This window comes from Panthera leo, chromosome D3, assembly GCF_018350215.1.
Source record: "Panthera leo isolate Ple1 chromosome D3, P.leo_Ple1_pat1.1, whole genome shotgun sequence".
Lineage (NCBI taxonomy): Eukaryota > Metazoa > Chordata > Mammalia > Carnivora > Felidae > Panthera > Panthera leo.
Genome location: NC_056690.1, coordinates 79,872,350 through 79,894,961, shown reverse-complemented (window position 1 = coordinate 79,894,961; position 22,612 = coordinate 79,872,350). Strand labels below are relative to the sequence as shown.

General features: G+C 42.4%; 1 pseudogene; it reads right to left on the bottom strand.

Annotated features, from left to right (window-relative positions):
* Nucleotides 1–21,549: 21,549 nt before the first annotated feature.
* On the bottom strand, nt 21,550–22,286 carry LOC122203850 (annotated as a pseudogene).
* Between the last annotated feature and the right edge of the window lie 326 nt (nt 22,287–22,612).

Genomic DNA, 22,612 nt, shown 5'->3' with positions numbered 1-22,612 from the left:
GGCTTAGAGTCCTCTCACTAAATTTAAATTTCCATTTGTAAACTAATTCTAATGGACAGAATAGTTTGAGAGTAATTTTTATTTGGGTTTTTCATAAAGTGACCTTTATGTATCACTGTAGACTTGGCCTTTAGCCCATTGTGTGCCGGTAGATTTTGGCTGATGCTAAGCTTTGCTAGTCTGCGTCCCATTTTTTAAAAAATTCCTTTTGAGTTAAATTATTGCATTACTAGTTCACATTAATGGCCAGGAAGCCCCCTACAAAATACTATCTTTTTTAAATTGGCCGGTGAGTGAACAAATACAATTTAGAAGATTCAAAAAGCAGTTTGGCAAAACGCACTTTCTTAATTTCTGCTTACAATGAAGTGCGGTAATAAGTCGTGATAGTACTTCATGTACCAATGACAGCACTATGGTACAAGAAAAGAAAGAGACGCAGATTTCAGTGTAAGACCACTTGCATCCGTGTCTGATATAAAATCTTGCTGGACAATTAAGCAGCTGCTGTCACAGATGATGGTATTGGCAGATACGGAACCCGTGAACTTTGACGTTGCTTCAGGATTTTTAATCGTTTTTTTTTTCACAAGTCAGCGAAAATCAACTTTATAAACACCATTTAACTCCTTTTATGCCTAGTTTTACCTTCCATCTTTTCCCAGATTTCCACACAGAGGAATTAATGAATATTTTATTATGACATTGTAAAAGGTGCTCAGCGATTTGCCTTTATTTTGCTCTTTGAAGCACGTCTTCATGTTGTCCTGTGTCCATGTGAGCTGACAAAAGAGCGATGTGTACTTGCAGCCGTGGGCTCGCCTTGCCGCACTGTTACCTGGACCCCTCAGACTTTGGGGAACAGAGTTCTAGACAGGCCTTTTCTGTCGTGCATCTTATCAAATATCTTAGTGTTTTGAAATGCATATTTTTACATTGAATAACAGAAAAAATAAATATTATTTAAATGTATTTCTGTTTAAGTCATTTACTTTTTCATTCTAACTATTAATACCAGATTTCCATATCAAACTTAAGACATTTGCTAGTTAGCATTTGCTTAAATTAGGAATTGCTATGGGAATTAAAGGCGGCATATCAGGTTGAGAAAATACTGAACAAAAAAGCCATGGTATGTCACGTGGACCGTGGATAAACCTTGGAGGATACTCTAAGGATTTAGGAAACTACCTGCAGTCTATTCATAATTAACCAATGTTTTAATTCTCTGTATTATTATATTTAGTATGCACTATTTAGAACACAAATGTCTTGGCACAAAAACAGACACTCAGATCAATGGAACAGAATAGAGAACCCAGAAATGGACCCACAAACGTATGGCCAACTAATCTTTGACAAAGCAGGAAAGAATATCCAATGGAATCAAGACAGTCTCTTCAGCAAGTGGTGCTGGGAAAACTGGACGGCGACACACAGAAAAATGAACCTGGACCACCTTCTTACAACATACACAAAAATAAACTCAAAATGGATGAAAGACCTCAATGTAAGACAGGAAGCCATCAAAACCCTCGAGGAGAAAGCAGGCAAAAACCTCTTTGACCTTGGCCACAGCAACTTCTTACTCAACACGTCTCTGGAGGCAAGGGAAACAAAAGCAAAAATGAACTATTGGGACCTCATCAAAAAAAACCTTCTGCACAGCGAAGGAAACAATCAGCAAAACTGAAAGGCAACCAACAGAATGGGAGAAGATATTTGCAAACGACATACCAGATAAAGGGTTAGTATCCAAAATCTATAAAGAACTTATCAAACTCAACACCCAAAAAACAAATAATCCAGTGAAGAAATGGGCAAAAGACATGAATAGACACTTCTCCTAAGAAGACATCCAGATGGCCAACCAACACGTGAAAAAATGCTCAACCTCATGCATCATCAGGGAAATACAAATCAAAACTACAATGAGATACCACCTCACACCTGTCAGAATGGCTAACATTAACAACTCAGGCAACAACAGATGTTGGTGAGAATGCGGAGAAAGAGGATCTCTTTTGCATTGTTGGTGGGAATGCAAGCTGGGGCAGCCACTCTAGAAAACAGTATGGAGGTTCCTCAAAAAATTAAAAATGTGGGGCGCCTGGGTGGCTCAGTCGGTTAGGCGTCCGACTTCAGCTCAGGACACGATCTCGCGGTCTGTGAGTTCGAGCCCTGTGTCGGGCTCTGGGCTGATGGCTCAGAGCCTGGAGCCTGCTTCCGATTCTGTGTCTCCCTCTCTCTCTGCCCCTCTCCCGTTCATGCTCTGTCTCTCTCTGTCTCAAAGATAAACATTAAAAAAAAAAATTTTAAATGTTAAAAAAGGGATACAGGTATGTTGTTTTGAAGGGGCACATGCACCCCAATATTTATAGCAGCACTAGCAACAATAGCTGAAGTATGGCAAGAGCCCAAATGTCCATTGATGGATGAATGGATAAAGAATGTATATATATATATATATATATATATATATATATATATATACACACACACACACACACACATATACATACATATATATGTATGTATATGTGTGTGTGTGTGTATATATATATATATATATACACATTCTTTATCCATATATACATATATATACATATATATGTACACACATATATACATATATATGTACACACACATATATACATATATGTACATATATACATATATGTATATATACACATATATATGTATATATATGTGTATATATACATATATATACATACATATATGTATGTATGTGTGTATATATATATATATATATATATATACACACACATATACAAAATGGAGTATTAGCAATCAAAAAGAATGAAATCTTGCCATTTGCAATTATGTGGATGGAACTAGAGGGTATTATGGTAAGTGAAATTAGAGAAAGACAAATATCATATGAATTCACTCATATGAGGAATTTAAGATACAAAACAGAGGAACATGAAGGAAAGGAAGCAAAAATAATATAAAAACAGGGAGGGGGGGCATCAGCTCTGCAGGGGAGAGCCTGGTGAGCTCCTATATCTACCCTAGACACCGGCTGGTCAAGGGGCCTGAAGAGAGTGAGCTAAATTGACTCAGTCATTTGGGGCGGACCTCCCCTCCCCCCATCCTTCGGGCAGTTCCAAGGACTCCTCTAAGGGACCAGAGAGAACTTGGTAATTTCTCACCTTTCCAGAGTCGTTCTTTATATATTGACATTTTCTCATCCTCTGTAAGATGCTTTGAAATGGGATTGTTATGGTACGTGTTTTCAGTACTATGGTAACATGTTGTAGCATTTTCACATTTCTGCATCAGCATGGTATGTAAAAAAGGTAGATGAGATTTCTGCACTTAATACAGTACAGAATAACTCATTCTATAACAAGGGTATTTGAGAAGTAATGTATCACTTACTAATTTCTTTAGAGACACAAACAGATCACAACTATTTTCAACTCGAACTGCAGTATTTATTTGCTGCCTAGCATTTCTCAAAGTATGTCCCTTAGAACATCGGTTACTTAGGATACAGATGTCATAATAAAAAGGGTTCCCTGATCAAATATATTTGAGAAGCACTTGGTCAAACAAAGTTAGTAGGTGTATTTATTGTAGTACTTAGGGAATTTAACTTGATCTACGCATTATGGAGGGAGAAAGATCGCAGTACACCAGCAGCTTCTACTTGCTTGGCTGGAGACCTATCTTAAAGTCTCCCCTCCAACTGGCGAGCATACTTTAGAAATGTTGTCATATACTTTGACACTTAAAACCTTAGTTTGTCACACTGTTTTGGGGTGTTGCATGTTTAATTGAATCTGTTTTCCTGAAAAGATTTTAACCCCTAATGTGGGAAAACTTTAAAATGTACTAGCAATTTGGGGTGCCTGGGTGGCTCAATCGGTTCAGCATCTGACTCTGGATTTCAGCTCAGGTCATGATTTCACAGGTTCATGAGTTTGAGCCCCGTGTCGGGCTCTGTGCTGGCAGTGCAGAGCCTACTTGGGATTCTGTCTCTCTCTCCCCCCCACCCCCTCAGTTTCTGCCCCTCCTCTGCTTGTGCTCTCTCTCTCTCTCTCTCAAAATAAATACACTTAAAAAGTGTACTAGCAACTTTACTTGCCTCTGTATAAATTATGCCTATGATGATTTAGTCTTTCATGTGGGACCCTTCAGTAGTACCATATGGATGGCATCCAGTCCATCACAGATCATCAGACAGCCCTGATAGAATCTGGACTAAGTCTTTATACCATAAATTTATAGCCTTTACCAGAAAAATAAAAATCACAGCAAATATTGGCTTACTCTCTTGCGACTTGCCTACAAAAGACGATTACGAAAGTTTTATGCCTTCCTTGGGTTTTCTGTTTTATTTATTTCTCTCTTGCCCTGTTTTCTCTCTTTTCATGTCACTCCTCTCTCTCAACCATGTTCGAACCCAGTGTGTATACAAATAATGGGTTTTCTTCACGAATTGGTTCCCATCGGTTCTGATGTTCAGTGTAGACATGGTGTGAGTATACAGCGCTCAGCTGTGCCAATGTCTGCTTGGCACTCTTTCCTCGGGACTAAGTCTGCCTCCATTGTTAACCGTGTATCTCTGGCAGGAGCCAAGTGGTTTCTTATGACTTTTCCTTCACCATAGTTGACAAATTTAGAGGTGCACATCTGACCCAATCTGGGCCAATCTGAGTTCTTTGCAAGATTTTCAAGCTAGAAAGGAGAGAAAATTTCTAAGATGCAAAGTTCAGGAGCTATTGATGGTTAGGTTGGATTGAGATACTCTAGATACCTTCTAATAGGTAACTTTCCATCACATGCTTATCTGACAAAAAGAAGGATTATTTTTACAGTGATTCCTAAGGACAGCAGATAAGGACCATTCCAAAACTCCACTTAAAATGCTGATTTTTGTATATTCTTTTTACCTTATGCTTTCTAGATTGGAAATCAATGGGACAGGATAGTTCAGTGATGTTCTTCACAGATCTCTGTGGCTCTGCCCTCTGCTGCCCAAGTTCCCTTTGTTCCAACCATCTTGGAACCCTTCCCATTCATTTCCAACATAATTTTGTCTCGATCTCCTGTGACTTGCATCCAAGAGCGTTAATTGATGTGCATGCCTTGAATGTGTTTGTACAAGTAACTCTTCAATGTTTAGTGCAATTTATATTTATGGCTTTTTAAAAAATTATGGTAAAACTTACAAAGTGCCAGGCCCTGTTTAAATGGTTTACACATACTGAACTATTTAATCCTCGTAACAACCCCGTGAAGTAGGTATTATTATACCATTTTACAGATGGGAAAACTGAAGCCCAGGGTGATTTATAAAGATCCCACGACTAGTATAAGACTGGCAGGCTGGCTTTGCTTTTACATTTTCAACAGACGGTTGCCGCCGAAACATTATATCCCGGAATCTGCATACGAGCATTTGTAGATTTTTGCTTCTGAAAGCACAGTCACTGTACCCAAGCAGGTGACATGAAAACTAGACTCTGCAGTTGTGTGTGCATAATCAAGGGTAAACAGCACGATTAAGAAAACATACTTTTGAAGTTGCCTACACGTCTGTAATACGCATGTGACACGCTTACACCGGATTCTTCACATTTGAGGCAAATGCCAGCTGTCTTCCAAGTGGTATATAAAGCAAAAGGAGCAAAGTTTCCTCACTTTTATTTCATTAGCATTATAATAAGAAAGGGAATATTTGCTGACTGTTTCAAGCACTTGAAGTTTTGTAAAGACCTGAAAGTCCAGAGTGTGCTTAGTGTAGTGGGTCAAATTGTGGCCGCTGGAAAGATATGTCCACACCCTAACCCTGTGAATGTGACCTTATTTAGGAAGACGGTCATTGCAGATATAATTAAGGGTTTTGAGATGAAATCACTCTGGATTATCCGGGGGCGGGGGGGGGGGGCATAAATCCAATAGCAAGTGTCCTTGTGAGAGAAGAAATGACGTGAAGACAGAGGCAGTGATGTAGCCACAAGGCAAGAAAGGCTAGGGGCCACCAGAAGCTGGGAGACGCCAGGAAGGATCTTCCCTTCGGGCCTTCAGAAGGAGGGTTTCCCCCAGCAACCTTGATTTACAACTTCTGGGCTCCAGAACTGTGAGAGAATAAATTTTCATTGTTTTAAGCCACCCAGTTGGTGATAATTTGTTATGGCACCCCTAGGAAATGAATATATATGGGGAATTTAGCTTTACAGAATCAGACTGAATCACGGCACTTGCATGGCTAATTCATAAAGTTTTCTAGATCACGAGTTTGAGTACCATAGTTCACCCTAAAACGTGGATATAAAGATATCAGCGCGTAAACTTAGGGGTGGAGTTAAACACTCTTTAATGTCAAGATTGCTGATGATTTTTTTCTGGAATATTTCAGCCATATTTTTCTGGAAGTAAAGAGCTCCTTAGACTTTCCATTTCCCTTCAATATTTTTGGTGTTTATGCATCTGGATTCAGTTGAAACCAGAAAGTGGAAAGCTTGTCATAAATCTGGTTGTCTTTCAAACCTTTGCCCTCGGGCTTGAGAAGAGCCTTCACCCTCCTTAACACCACGGCATCCATGACCTAATCCAGAATGCAGGAGGGAATTTTCCCACAGGAGCCCTGCACACAAATCCTCTCAGTCTTGATCCAGATTTGGCGTGAACTAGACATGCCACCACAGGCCCCGTGACAGGGCCTGGCACCATCACAAGAACATTCCTTGAACCTTAGAGTGAAGCCTTCAAGTGATGTTTCCTTTGTTAAGCCACGAATTTTGTGTAATGTTAACTGACACTCCGGTTTATAAGATCCTATCTCACTCATGTCAGTCCGATGGTTGGAGCTGCTGTTCTTAATGCTTCCGGGGCCTCAGAGCCTGACCAAACTCACCGGGGTCTAAGATGGGAGTATAATGAGGTGAGGGCCTGTTAGCCGTCCCCTGGATTGGAGAGCTTGTGTGGCCAGAGTTTTACCGGTTTCCTTGTTTTACCTGGGGGACCTGCTCCTCCACGAGGTGGACAGAGCTGGTGGGGCCTGGATGGCATTACCAGTTTGGCCTAGCGAGGTGAAGCTTTGATGAGAACTGAAGATGCGCGTGACCCCTGTTGCTGCGTTAGATGCAGTTCTGTCAATGGCTAGTCAGTGCCTCCTGCAGAGAACTGTCTGCTCTCCTCATCCCTGGTGACCCCAGCTCCCAGCTGTTACTGTTGCTTTTCTGATTGGCAATTTGAGGTTCTGGCCTTGCTCCTGAATAGATCCTGGGCTGTAGCAGTCACCAGTACTGAATACCCTATTCTCTTATTCAGCAAATTCAGCTTTTTCAGATTGAGCCGGTTCACCTGTCAACAGAGCAAAAACTCTTTCCTTCAAGAAAGAAAAGTTTTTCTTCCTTTCATGCATCTGTCTGCCCAACCATTCTTCCGTTCACCCCAGCACCCCTGGGTCTCCCTACAAAAAGCTTTCCTTGAGTCCTTGTGTGTCAGCTCTGAGGTTGGGTGAAGGAACCCAAGTTGGTTAAAATCCAATACTGACTTTACAATCCCGTTCTCAGGCTTTGCAGGTGGACGGAAAAGCTAGCAGGAGTAAGATTTAAAAAAAAAAAAAAAAAAAAGAGGGAAGGATCGAAGGTATTCTCTGGATCAGTTTACCCAGGAAGGCAGCAAAAATGAAAAGTGGTATAAAGCCATCAGAAACATGGAACAAATCTGGGGTGCCTGGGTGGTTAAGCTTCCAACTCTTAATTTCAGTTCAAGTCATGATCTCAGGGTTCGTGAGATTGGGCCCCATGTTGGGCTCTGCACTGACAGCTCAGAGCCTGATTGGGATTCTCTCTCTCCCCTTCTCTTTCTGCCCCTCCCGCATCTGTATGCATGTGCTCTCTGTCTCTCAAAATAAATAAACTTAAAAGAAAAGAAAAGAAAGAAAGAAAGAAGAAAGAAAGAAAAAAGGGACATGGAAGAGATCTTCCACCAATGCTTCTTACTGCCCGCTTCCTGTCCCAATCAGAATCATGTTACTGCTTGGGAGAGCTCTGGGGAGAATGACGTAGAAGGCTCATGGTAGTGACTCACCAAAGTCACCAGCAGCCTCCACAACGCCCCATCACTGGCTTGCCCGAGTCTGTGTCGTGCTTGTGGCCGCCATTTTATAGCCTTACCATGTCTGTGCTGCATTTCACATGGAGACATGATGCTGCTCATCTACTTATCCAAAGGACAAACATGTTGAATTGCTTTGGGGGAATCAGGGTGAGGTTGCTATCTACGGAGACCTTTTTTCTTTTTCCCTCTGATGGCAGCTTCCTTACTTGGGAGGCAAACCCCAAACCTTGGCTTTGTTAGATCCATATTCTAAAGACTAAGAAAACAGAATTGGGTGGTTGCTATGCAAGAAACAGTAACACGTCTTACTTGGAACAAAACTCCAGAGACTTTGAACTACCTGAAAATTTAGATCATTTTCAAAATGGCACTTCGTTCAGAGTTGTCATCCTTTATCGCACAGTGCTTTTCAGTTTGAATAATTAGAATCGCAGTATGGACAAGAAGGAGTAGAAACTTGCTTCTAAAAGCTTAAGCAGAAAATTCCTGAAAATTTGCCAAGAAGACTATTTTTGCCAGCTACTGCCACGTAAACAATGGCATTTCCTTCAACTAACATGTTTTCAGAGGCTTTTAATTTCTTCTGTTTCTTTTTAGAGTAGATGGTCTAAATGGCCTAAGCCTGTCAAGATGGTTTGACTCATTGTTTCAGGGTTGCTGACACCTTGGAAGGACAGATGGATAAAGTCGGTGCATCCCCCTGTTATGTTGCTGCTCTTGTAGGTTCTGCCATAACCAGCGTCAAAGAAAGACTCCCCCAGGAGGGCCAGGTATACAAAGGCCTGAAACACATCACAAGGCTCAGGCATTCTTATCCTCATCCTCACTGTCACCAGGGGCAGTGGGGGAGGGAGTTGGAAGCGAATTTGCCAGGATCTACCTGTTGGTCACAGAACCCGGTGCTGGCAACAGCCTGGCTGCAGGAGGGCGCAGTTTAAGCAAGGATATTGGAATTTAATATGTGCTGTTGGGGGGCAAGGGGGGGTGCATTTAAATAAAAATAAGTATTTATCATCTCGGTGTCTTTTTAAAAGCTTGTCCCTCAGGGGAAGCCTCCTTCCCAAGCCACCCTGCTTTGCACACTGGCGGTTGTTCTGGTTTCACACTTGGTCTGTGACGACAAAAGTGTCACCTCCTTCCTCCTCTGGCAACTTGTGATGTGTCTGTCAAGTCCCCAAAGCAGATCCATTCTGGAATGTCTTTTGACAGGACGGCCGCGGAGGAAAGCTTATTGCATACATTGTGAAGTAATAACAGACATCAAACTCTATGTTATGGTTATTACCCGAGACACTTTTAAAGTAGATCACTCTCCAGTTTGAAAGGTTTGGCTTTTTAAGGGGGCCTGCAGGCTGCTATTTATCTTGGCTCTTCTGCCTGTATTGGGATAATTTGTCTTTGGTTAGTTCTTGGGGCGGTGGAGTCTGTACTAATCAGACACAGAATGAGACTTTTCACTTGCTTTTGAAATTCAGGGGGATGCCATTCTTTAGAGTTTATAATCCTTTAGCTTCCCAGACCCTTTGATTGTCTGCCTACTTCTAATTTATTTATTTATTTATTGAGAGAAATAGAGTGAATGGGGGAGGGGCGGAGAAAGAGGGGGAGACAGAGAGAGAATCCCAAGCAGGCTCCACACTTATCAGTGCAGAGTCCGATGCAGGGCTCGAACTCACGAACTGTGAGGTCATGACCTGAGCTGAAACCAAGAGTTGGGTGCTGATTTTCTTCCTACTTTTAAGTGATCTCTTGAAAAGGCATAAAATAGCATTAAACTATATTCTGTCATGTAGATCTCCACATTCACATTTCTGGAGCTGAGAATACTATTTCTTATTACCTAAGTATTCTGTGTAATTCTTCTGTCCCTTTAACAAAGATTTACTGGGTTCTTACCACGTGCTACCGACATTGCAGCAAATGACAGAGATATAGACAGATCACTGGGCTCTCGTGATATATGTGATATAACTAATATATATCCCAAGCTCTGTGGGAGCCCAGAGGGAAACTGATAACTTCTGACAAGGTGGAAAGAAATTGGGGGAGATCTCACAGTCGTTAATACTTGAAGTAAGCCTTTTGGGGACAGTTATCATTAACCCAGACGGGTTTGAGACACATGGTTGGCAATCGTCTAGGTAAAAGACTGACTGAGCCTGAATTCATACAAATCTTTTGCAGGTTGTTGAATCGACAGTAATTTCATGAAGGACGAACTTCACAGGTAGTTCCTCGGTCCCCAGGTCACTATGTAAATACAAGATGCACATCATGAGCACTGACCAGTCATGTTACTCCTTTCAAAGTCTGTCAGTGGGTCAGGTGGTCGACGCACGTCAGTTATTCAGTTCGTACGCAGACAGCAATGCGTGTCATTCTGTTGCCTCTTTGTCTCCCAGTGATAAAACCACATGACCTCTTACAAAAATGGATAATCATAAGAGGGAATTGACCAATAAAGATGAAATTGTGACAAAGAAACCAAAAGTGACAGCACTGTAAACGAAATCCGAATCAAACATAAATGGGTTATGAAGTGCCTGGGTGGCTCAGCTGGTTAAGCATCCGACTCTTGATTTCAGCTCCGGTCAGGATCTCACGGTTCATGGGATCGAGCTCCCCTGCTTTTTTTAAAACAAGATGCTAAGTTTGTGGTGATTATGCAGCAAAAGAAAACTTAAACACTTCATGACAGTTGCCAGTAAAAGTTGACTTCATTTGCTTCACAGAAATTCTGGTAGAGGACTTTTTTCCAGAGGAGAAAATGGACTGGTTTACCAGTAGCTCCTGTATAAAGTCAGGGCTTCCAAATCTCAATGTTTCTTCTGCTACAACACCCCCCTACACACACACACACACACACACACACACACACACACACACACACTGAGTGTGAAGGCAACACCTGACACTCTTCATATCACCCAGTGGGACTGCAGCTCAGAGAAAGGAGGTGGTTATATCACTGTAGCTACATTATTGCCACGCGTATTAAACTGTCTTTTGCCTGTGGCTCAGAAGTCTTCTGTCTGGGTCTATGAAGATACCTTGTTAGCTTGCAATCAGAGTAACATCTTAAAACCTTACAGGGATCTTGACATGACCTATGCCACACTTTGTTTCTTTACCCATCTTTTAATGGACATTTGCGTTGTTTCCAGTTTGGAATTGTTATAAATAAAGCTGCGATCGACATCTGTATGTAAGTCTTTGAACATGTGAACGTATACTTCCTTTTCTCTTGGATAATTACCTAGGAGTAGAATGGCTGGATCATATAGTAGGTGTATGTTTATTTTTTAAATATGTTTTCAAACTGTATTCCAAAGTGTTTGTACCAGTCTTTAGTCCCACCAAAAGAGTGTAAGAGTCCCGGTTCCTTGCCAACACTTGACATGGTCTTTTTACATTTTAACCATTCTAATAGGCGTGTAGTGGAATCTCACTGTGATTTGTGTTTGCATTTCTCTAATGACTACTGTGTTAATATGCTAATGCCAGTATATCTTCTTTGGTGAGGTGTCCATTCAAATATTTTGCCCATTACAAAATAGAGCTGTTTAAAAGATCTATATGTAGGTCTTTCTCTGCTAATTGCATCATCTCTGTCATTTCTAGGTCTTTCAATTAGCTGTTTTCCTCCTGGTTGTGGATCATATCTTACGGCTTCTTCACATGTCTGGAAATTACGGATCGTAAGCTAGCTATGGGTGCTACACAGTTGAGTGTTTAGACTCTGTTGCTTCTTTAATACAGTGTGGAATTTTGCTCTGGCTCGTGGTGAATTTGTAGATCATCTTGATATGTTCAAGGGCTGTTTTAGAGCTGTGTCAGTGTCGGTCTAGAATAGCCTCTCTGGGGTCTCTATTGAGTAGCCAGGGCCAATGACATTTCTCCACTCTGACTGGCCAGTCTTTGAACATGACCCAGACCTATGTAGGCTCCAGTACTTGCTCAGTCCTGCAGCATCTTGGATCAGCCTCATGGTGTCTTGTCCTAAGATGAGTAGCCTGATATTTAGCCAAAGACTCAAGGGCACCCCCCCCCCGCCCCACCGCCCGCAGATATCTGGAACTCTCCCTGCATAACTCCCTTCTCTATGTACCTTGCCCTGCACTTTCCAACTGTCTTACTAGTCCAAACTTCCAATTTCTTTCTCCTCAGCTCAGCAAGACCACTGTTCTCCGTTTGGCTTCCTCCTTGTGACATAGTCTAAAAAGTGCCTGCAGAAAGGGTATCATGGGACACCCCTCTTAGGGATCACAGACTTGTGCTGCCTTTTGCCCAACTTCTGGAAACCATAATTCCATGTGCTTTGTCTAGTGTTAGAGTTGTTCTCTGTAGGAGAGCTAGTCCAGTAGCAATTAATCTGCTGTGGCCAGAAGCAGAATCCCAAATGTGCTGTAATGAGGAATTTCCTTTAGAAAGGCAGGTCAGGGAGGACCTCTCCAAGGAACAGATGATGACTAGGGTATCAAGCTGTGGAGCAGTGGGTCACCTGCCTCCTAAAGGGAGCCCTGTTTTGCCTCCTAACTGGTTCCTCTGAGATGAAGGGAAAAAAGGGTTATTTCAATAAATTTAAAGACAATTTGCTTTGTTTTTGGTTTTCAGCAAAATCATAAAGTTAAATGTGTTGCGAGCTGGTTCCCGGTAGGGTCCCCTAGCTGTTTACATTCAGGATGTGGTATTTTTTTAAACTATGTGTTCTGTTAGTCTATAAAGTAAAAACCCTAATGTGGTTAATGAAGTGTCTTGAGGGAACATTCAGCTTTGAAAACGATGTCCCTCTCTGGCAAAAAGGAGGATTAAGCCCTCCAAACATTAAAAGCACCAGGTAGCGCCAGACTCTCATTTTGTGTCAAGAGGTGAGTTGACTGGGTTCGGATGTTCACTGTGCCCGCTATAGTTGCCACTCTGGGCCAGGTCCTTGACTCCTCTGGGCTGTGTGTGTATTTTTTCCTCTATAAACCAAAGCGTTAGACTAGCTTCTTTCTGGCTCCAAGGAAACGAGGAGAAGGCTTTTGTTCCATGTACCTGGTTTTAGAATCAGTCTGTCGGATGTGGATCTGAACCTTGGAACCGCTCCCTCTGGAGCCCCAGTTTTCTCATCTTAAAAACTGCATTCACGTTAAGGTTATTATGAGGACAAATGACAGCAAGCAGTGAACTTAAGCCTGGGGCCTGGCATGACATCGAAGTCTGTGGTAGGCCACAAAAAAAAGAAACTTCTAGAGTAATGAGTGGGAAGTAAGCATTATATGGCCTGTGGGTACCGGGTTGGTAGTTCTACAAGTTCAGGCTGATGGCCGTGTGTAGCCTTGGTGAATGTAAGGCTTAAATAAGAAAGGAGTAACTCCAAGCACTTGAAAAGTGAAGGAGGCAATGATTTTTACATGTGTATGGATCAAACGGAATTGTTTCACAGAACATGTGCACAAGCGATTCCCTTAGGGCCGGAAAACGCAGCCAACAGCTGTTTCTATTTTGGTCTTCGACTTGCTCTCTCCCTCTGCCAGCCTCCTAGCTCCACCAGATTGGCTGGAGGTCATCCAGGGGGACTTTGTTAAGCTTCCTTTCCTCAGGGAAGTAGGAACCCACTGTGCTTTCTCTGTAGATTCTCAGAGATTCCTCTGTTCTTGACTTCACGTCTTAATGGCCAACACTTCCCAGATGGCTCAGAGCTGGTCCCTGGAGTTTTGAGCTGTTGTCACAGGCTCTGACTGCTCTTCTCTCATGGGGGAAAGGAATCAACAGGGGAAAACAGGTAAAGTCTTGTAACAGACTCCGTTGTTTGCTGCTGACCCAGTATCGATTACCCTTCCCTGTTTTACTAACTCAGGGTGGCCTGCTAAAATATAGACCTCAGTCTTTGTGGTTAAGGTGAAACGGTCTGTCCAATGAGATGTAAGAGCAGGCTGCCTGGGGAGGCTTTTGGGAATGCTCCTTATAAAGGGGTTGACTCAACAGGCCACGCCTTTTGCACTTTCCTTTCACCTTTTCTGGAGGTGGAGGACACTTCTTATAAACGTGGTGCTAAAGGCCATGCTTGGCCTGAAAATGAAGGAACGGACAGCAAGAAACAGGGCAGGTTGCTGGTAGCCCCAGGGAGCTGCCAGACCAGCCCTGGATGACCACTCCTGGACTCCTTCTTCTATGACAATAATAAAACCCCTGCTTTGTTTAAGCCCCTGTTTAGTTGGTTTTTCCATTATTTTCAGTATGCAAGCCTAAGTGAACCTCCTTTAAGTGTGAAATTGAGATAAATATTTGTTTCTATACATGGATAAACTCTTTGGCATAGGAGGTACGTAAGCAAAGGCTCAATGGTCATTACTCAGGGATGCCTAAGGGAGTCTTCCAGGAAGTGGGGAGTTGAATTTGTCAGAAAAGCAGCACATCGGCCTATAAAGAAAATCATTTGAGGGGTGCCTGGCTGGCTTAGTTCATAGAGCATTCAACTCTTGATCTTGGGATTGTGAGTTCAAGCCCCATATTGGGTGTAGAGAGTACTTAAAAAATAAATCACAACTAAAAAAAATCATTGGAGATAAAGGTGGCTTCTGGCACCTCAAAGTGAGATTCTAATTACGGTGAAATAAAATTTCTTTATTATTTTATCACTTAAGGAAGGTACAACTGATGTATGTGATATATTTCTGCTTCCCACATTTTTTCAAATCCATGAAGATTTAAAAAGAAACTTGTAAAAAAAAACCTGCCAATTTAGGAAACAGAACTGTCATACAGTGTATTAAGTACACCTTAATTAAAAAAAGGGTTGTTTCAGGGCGCCTGGGTGGCTCAGTCGGTTAAGCGTCTGACTCTTGATTTTGGTGCAGGTCGTGATCTCAGGGTTAATGGGATAGAGCCCCATGTTGGGCTCTGTGCTGGCAGCATGGAGCCTGCTTGGGATTCTCTTGCCCCCTCTGTCTTTGCCCCTCCCCTGCTCACACATGTGCTTGCTCTCTCTCTCTTTCTCAAAACAAATAAACTTAAAAAGATGGATTGTTTCATGTCTACTCTTAGGGGACTTCTAATTAGTCATGACAAGTTCAACACATGTTTATCTTGATTCCTTCTTGGAACCTCACTAAAATTAAAGAAATAAAAATACAGAAACCCACAAAGACAAAGAGAGGATAAGAGGTGAGAGAGGCAGGCAAGAGAAGTTGAGAAGTTTTTACAGAAGATGGAGAAGGGATGGACAAGAAGGGAAATTAGTGGAGGAGAAGAACATAAAAATTAGTGCCTGCAACCTAGAGCTAACATACTTAATGGTGAAATATAGGCTTCCTGCCTATGGTTGGGAAGGAGACAAGAATGCCTGATACTGATTTTTCTACTCCTATTCAACATTGTATTGGAGGTACAATGAAACTTAAAATAATACCATTTATAATAATAACTCAAAACCACAGATGCCTAGCAACAAACCTGTTAGATGTTTTTTTTTAATTGCTTTGTAAAAACTATATAATATCATTAAAAGAAACTAAGAATATTGAACTAAATGGAAGGAATTACCATGTTTGTGGTTGGGAAGAGAGAATAAAGAGACCATTTTGTAAAGTTGTAATTCTTCCCAAATTAATTTATAGGTTCAGTGCAATTCCAATCAAAATCCCAGCAGGCCATGTTGTGGAAATTGTCAAGCTGATTCTAAACTTACATGGAAATGCAAAGGGTCAGCAGTAGTGTAGAAACGGGCAAATTTATTCTAAAATCACAATTACTATAATGTTGGTACAAGGTGAATCAACAGAGTAGTAGAAAAGAATAGAATATTCAGGAATAAACTCACATATATAAGGACCCTGAGAGCAGTGAAAGAAAGGCAATTTTTCAATACAAATGGTGTTGTGTCAATTGGATATCCATATGGGAATAAAATGTGTCTTGATTCATACCTCACACCATATTTAAAAAGGCAGTTCCAAGGACATTGTAGGGAAAGGAAAGCCACAATGCTAGAAGAAAAGATAGGCACAAAAGTCACTAAGTATATGGGAAAATATTGACGTTTTGGACTTACATTAAAATGAAGAACTTCTAGGGGCACCTGTCTGGCTCAGCGGGTAGAACACGTGACTCTTGATTGCCAAGTCGTTAGTTCGAGCCCCACCTTGGGTGTAGAGTTTACTCAAAAAGGAATAAAAACATACAATCTTTTTTTAAAAAAATTAAGAACTTCTGTTCATAAAAAGACTCCATTATGTTAGTCAAAAGGGAAGCTTTTAAAGAGTCAGAAAAGATACTTGCAATACATGTAATTGGCCGAGGGCTTATGTCAAGAACATACCGTTTCTTCAAATCCACAAGGAAAAGGGCACAAGCTAGTTAACAAGAGACTCGCTGATGTTAAATAACTTCTTCAAAGGCGGAACAATATACAGTAGTCTCCCTTGACCTTCAGTTCCGCGCTTTCGGCGGTCTCGGTTACCTGGACGACCGCAGCCGGAAGCCGGTGATCGGCCTCTGACGCCTCTGACGCAGCGTCAGAACGTAGATGATAGTCCGGTGCTAAGTCACGCTGTGACGTCATTCTCCTCACTCATCCCTCTGGCCGGCGCTTTATCATCTCGCGTTGTCGCAAGAAGAAAGGTGAGTCCAGACGACCTTGAACAACATGGGGGTCAGAGGTGCCGAACAGCGCGGTAAAAAAATCCACCTGTAACTTTTGACCTCCCCCAATATAACTCCTAATAGACCACTGTTGACCGGAAGCCTTACCGAGAACACAGTCGGTGAACACATGTTTTGTATATGTATTGCATACTGTATTTGTATAAGCAAGCAAGCTAGAGAAAGGAAATGTTAAATCGTAAGGAAGAGAGAGTACATGGACAGTATTATACTGTAATAATAAAAAATAAAATGCGCGTAGAAGTTTGACCCTGTAAGTTCAAACCTGTGTTTTCCTTCCTTCCTCCCTCCCTCCGTTCCTTCCTTCCTTCCTTCCTTCCTTCCTTCCTTCCTTCCTTCCTTCCTCTCTCATGTTTATTTCTTCTTGAGACAGACACATACATACACACAGAGTGCGAGCAGGGCAGGGGCAGAGACAGAGGGAAACACAGAATCCGAAGCAGGCTCCAGGCTCCAAGCCGTCAGCACTGAGCCAGAAGTGGGGCTTGAACTCACAAACCTGAAATCATGACCTGAAGTCAGTCGCTTTACCGACTGAGCCGTCCAGGCGCCCCTAAACCTATGTTTTTCAAGGGTCAACTGTACAATAAGATTTTGAGAGAGAGAGAGAGAGAGAGACCACATTCAGGTAACTTTTATTACAGTATGTTGTTATAATTGTTTTATTTTATTATTAGTTATTGTTGTTAATCTCTTACTGTGCCTAATTTAGAAATTAGATTTTATCCCCGGTTGTTATGTTTAGGGGAAAAAATGTGGTACATAGAGGGTTCAGTACCGTCCGTGGTTTCAGGCATCCTGGGGGCCTTGGAAATGACCCCTTATGGCTAAGGAGGGACTACTATAGCGGTGTTTCAAAGCAGAGGCTCTAGACTAAGGTCATCTGAGTTCAAATCCTCGCTGTGCCTTTTATTAGCCTGTGGCCTGGCTGTAAATTTCATAACCTCAGGTGCTTCAGTGTCCTGCTAATAATAATACCCGTATCTTCAGGCTGTTGTGAGGCTTAAATGAGCCAATATAAACAAAGCTCTGAGAACCATTACTGGCCCTTTGTACTAATTGCAGCAATCCTGATCACAATTATCAAGGATTCAACCTTTATTTGTCTTCATCCAAAACTCATCTCTCACCACTTACACTATCTGGCCTTTGGGAAATGTTTGCTGTTCAGCTTCGGAGTCACTCAAACCTTGAATAAGGTGCTGGTCAACCATAACTCTTACCAAACTTTGAATAGTTATGTGATTTCTTATAAATGTACTCGCTCATTAAGAAGTAGTGGAGTAATAAAGAGATGATGAAGGAGAATTCAGCTGTATTTAATACTGCATGTCAGACACTAGTCTAAGCACTTAACACACTATTTCCCCTTTAATGGCTGCATGAGGTTTTCAAAGTAGAAACTGTTATTATCCTCATTTTGTTTTATATTCTTTAAGTTTATTTATTTATTTTGAGAGAGCGAGTGCAGGTGGGGGAGGGGCAGAGAGAGAGGGAGATTGAGAGGGAGTAAGAGAAAATCCCAAGCAGGCTCTGTGCTGTCCGTGTAGAGTCCAGGGTGGGGCTCAATCTCACGAACCCGTGAGATCATGGCCTGAGCCAAAATCAAGCGTGTGATCATGGCCTGAGCCAAAATCAAGAGTCAGATGCTTAGCCGACTGAGCCACCCGGGCGCCCCTATTATCCTCATTTTAAATGGAGGAAACTGAGGCACACAAGATTTAAGACACTTGCCCAAGGTCATACAGCTGCTTAGCCATACTCTGTAGATCACTGCTCTGTTGATCTGAGAATGCCATAAACTTTCTATAGGAGTAGTCAGGTATCAATGAACTCATTTAAAAAGTTAAGTATTTACATAATGACATGTAACGCTGTTCTTTAGCATTCTCAGGGATGCACAATATACCCATAAGATATAATTCAAACTATTTATGTTAATAAGGAATTCGCGCTATATGTATGTAAATAAGCTGTCATAACGTATTACGTATGAGTAGAAAAGCACATGCAGGCAATACACTAAAACAGTAATAGTTATTTCCATTTCGTGGGATCAGAGCTGGTTTCGTTTTCTTTTATAAGCTATTTCACATTTTTCAATTTTCTATCATAATTTTACTGCAATGTTACTGTTATAAGAAAAAATATTAGAGAAAATTGTATAGTGCCACAATTTCCAAATCCTGATTGAAGACTAACAAATACCTGTCTTCAGTCCTGCTGAGTCTTTGTGACCCCCTCAGTGGCTCAGCTGTCTTTCAAAGCCAAGTTTTGGGCAAAAATTCTGTTTCCGAATGTCAAGGTTATTTCCACATTTAATCTCATATTGGGACAGACTTCATGGATCTGATCTTCCACTTTCTGCTGTGAAACGGCAAAGCCACTTCTTTGTGTTGCTCTTTGAGAATGCTAATGGCCCGTGTGTGGGAGGTGTCACACGAGGCTAGGGGAAGGCACTTTCTTTGGGCAAGTGACAATGTCAGAGCAACAGAATGTCCTGGTTCAATCTGTGGGCAAAAGACTTCCTGCGTGAATTTGAGATTGATGACGGATGGCAGGAGATGTGGGGAGTTGGGCTGGGCAGTCAAGTTTTGGTCAGGAAGGGAAACTTTGGGGGTGCCTGGGTGGTTTAGTTGGATAAGCTTCAGAGTGTTGGTTTTGGCTCCATTCATGATCCCAGGGTCATGGGATCGAGCCCCAAGTCGGCCTCCTCACTGGGTGTGGAGCCTGCTTAGTATTCTGTCTCTCTCCCTCTGCCCGTAGCCTTTGCTCACGTGTGCACATGCACGTGCTCTCTCTCTCTCTCTCTCTCTCTCTCTCAAAAACAAAAAGGTAAATTTGGAGAAATGTTCTGAGATGGGAGAGTGATGCTGGGGAGCTAGGTTTGTGAGGGAAGGAGACAGGTCTGGGTAGACTCCAGGGTAGCAAGGTTATCCGGGGTGCTCCATAAAGGACCGGGAAGTGTTTGGTAGGCTCCTGGTCATATCCCCGGGAAACCCAGCATAAGGCCCGGCAGGGAAGAGGCGAAGACACTGTCTTGACTGTAACAGATGTGAACTGTGGTTATGGACAGAGCAGGGAATTTGAGTCTCTGAGACTTTCCCTTTCCCCGCCAGTCACATGGTCCTGGTGCAGACAAGCCAACGGAGATCATAGCCATCCATCCACCAGCTCAGTTCTCCCCATCCTTAGCACCTGCTGCTCCCACAATCCAAGGCAAGATTCACACTGTCTTCCTCTTCCTCTCTCCTCCCTCTCCAGGCTCTGACTGTTCTGAGGCTTTTCTGAGCCTGCTGGCTCTTTGTTTTGTGTTGTTGTTTTTTTTTTTAAATGTGAAATTTATTGTCAAATTGGTTTCCATACAACACCCAATGCTCATCCCAACATGTCTGGCTATTTGTTTTAACCATATTACACATTTTCTTCGAACAACCCTGCCTCTGCAAAAGAACAGGGAGAGGAGTAGGGCAGATTGAGAAACGTGAAGGAAAAACGGTCAGAATTTGGCAAAAGCCAGGACTTGGGGAGAGACGTGAGTTTAAATGACCTGGAGGTTTTTCTGTTAGATGAGTAGCTGGGGCCTTAGGTAGCCGTATGGTCATCCGAGGCCTTGCTTCTTTCTGTTCTCACCTTAGGGGCACACAGTGGTTCATCCATAGCTGCAGGGTCTGGTCTCTGGGCCCGCCTGCTGGTGGTTGACAAGAGTCTGGGCGTTTGGTAGAGAGAAGTTCTCTACAGAACTTTTCATACAGTGAATGACTTTCTTACCCACCTCCACTCACACACAGTGAAATTTCTCAGTATTGCAGGTGACAATGTTTCAGGAAATAAATGACAAAACTAAGATTTATATGGCCTGATTGGGAACCTGGGTATTTTCCCTCTCTCGGAGTCAGGCATTCGTGTCCGAAATGGGTGATCTACCGAACAAAGATTGACAGGTGCTGGGCCTTGGTGCCCCGCCACAGTGTGCCATTTAAGTTGACTGAGCAAATTAGCTTACGGGGCATCCCAGAAGGTCTGCTTTGGCTGACCTACCGAGACTATAGGGAATTGATTGCACTATTCTGTCTACTTGTGTGTATGTTTGAAAGTTTCCAGGTTAGAAAGTTCGAATTTTCCCTTGCAGAATGGCCGCAAGCCCTTTGGAGATGGGGCTTAGGGCAAGTCGAGTTGGAGATAGCTTTAGTTGGGGTTTAGTGGGATACATTTGTGTTCTTTTGTAGTTTCTTTTGTGTCTAGTAGAGTTCTCTCTATCCCTCTGGGGCAGGAATGGCTTTGAAAAATACCCCCGCTGCCTAATGTGCTGACTTAACGGGCATCAAGACGCACAGGTGTTGTTCAGAAGTCAAGTCATGGTATTAATGTGTCTGTCCCCTGGCACAGAGCACCAGTACGTGAGAGTCAAAGAGAAGGTTTGAAAAGCAGTCGGTGCAAAATCCTCCTTTTCATCAGATGGGTAAAATCATATTCTCTTTTTGTAATATTTGATTCTTTGATACCTTATTAAAATTGGAAGTTCTCTCTTATCAGGAATATAAGAGAACACAATTATACATGTACTGTATATTTTAAATCTTTTTAAACATAAGGATTGTTTGAAATCAAATTTAGAAGATTGTTTTTTTATTAAAAAAAAAAAAAACCTATTTAATATATTCAACACAAGGACTCAACCAGAGACTTAATTTCAAAAATGACAGCACAGCTTAAGATACAGAGTCCTAGACAGAAATGAAGGAAAGGACAGACTCTCTACAGAGGAAATAAAAAGACAATACAAGGAGAGAGGCTAGAGAGTCAGGGTTCTTGGCTAGAGACCTGCTTTGAGTAGGTTTCTTGCAGGTATTTCTTTAAAAAAATTTTTTTGAAGTTTATTTATTTTGAGAGAGAGAGAGAAACAGAGCACATGAGCAAGGGAGGGGAAGAGAGAGAGAATCCCAAGCAGACTCCATTGCTGTCAGCACAGAGCCCAACATGGGGCTTGAACTTGAGCGATGAGATTGTGACCTGAACCAAAGTCAGGAGCCTGCTGCTTAACCAGCTGAGCCACCCGGGTGCCACTCTTGCAGGAATTTCTTAAAGGCTGTGGGGTCTTTCCAGAGCTTGGCAGCACGGGTGTTCAAAGGGCTCTCGGTGTTGGCTTTTCCCAGCAGGCTCTGGATGGACAGCAGGATGGTCCATCAGGATGTCCAAGCAGATGCTACCCTGGGTGTCCACACTGGGTGGTAGCAGGGCGTGAGGAACTTGACCATGGGTGCATCGTAAGGATAGCCACTGGCAGACTCCAGGCAGAGCTTATACCTCAGGTCTTCATATACTGTGTCAACTGCCCCATGAATGGTCCCCAACCATTTGAAAAGGTTGTCTGATTCAGGGAGGGCAGAAACCCCTTTGTCACCCGACGTCATGAGGGTCATCAGCTCCTGCTGTAGCGTCTTGCCCACGGGGCCCCGGGTGGTGACCCCACTGGGCTCAGCAAAGTTGTGGGTGGTGGCGACACTGGCAGTGGCTGGGTCTCGGTTCTGGGAAGCCATCCAGGTGGCACCAGCAGGGAGACGTAAACTCAGCACGACTACAGCCCAAATTTAGAAGGTTCTCTTTTTGTGGAGCCCAGACTTCTAACAGGATTACAAACACCAAAGAAGCCTGTTTGTGAATACACAGATTTTATGCATACAAACTAAAAATAATTTAAAAACTGAGATCAGTCATCCTAGAAGGAAGAATGATTATTTTTCTATTTTCTCTGTAGAAAGTAACAGTGTAAAATAATTGTAATATGAAAGGCTGATCAAAAAGTAAGCAGCCAAAAAATGTACAGGTAGAAGTATTATAGGGGTATATTAACAGTGAAATAATT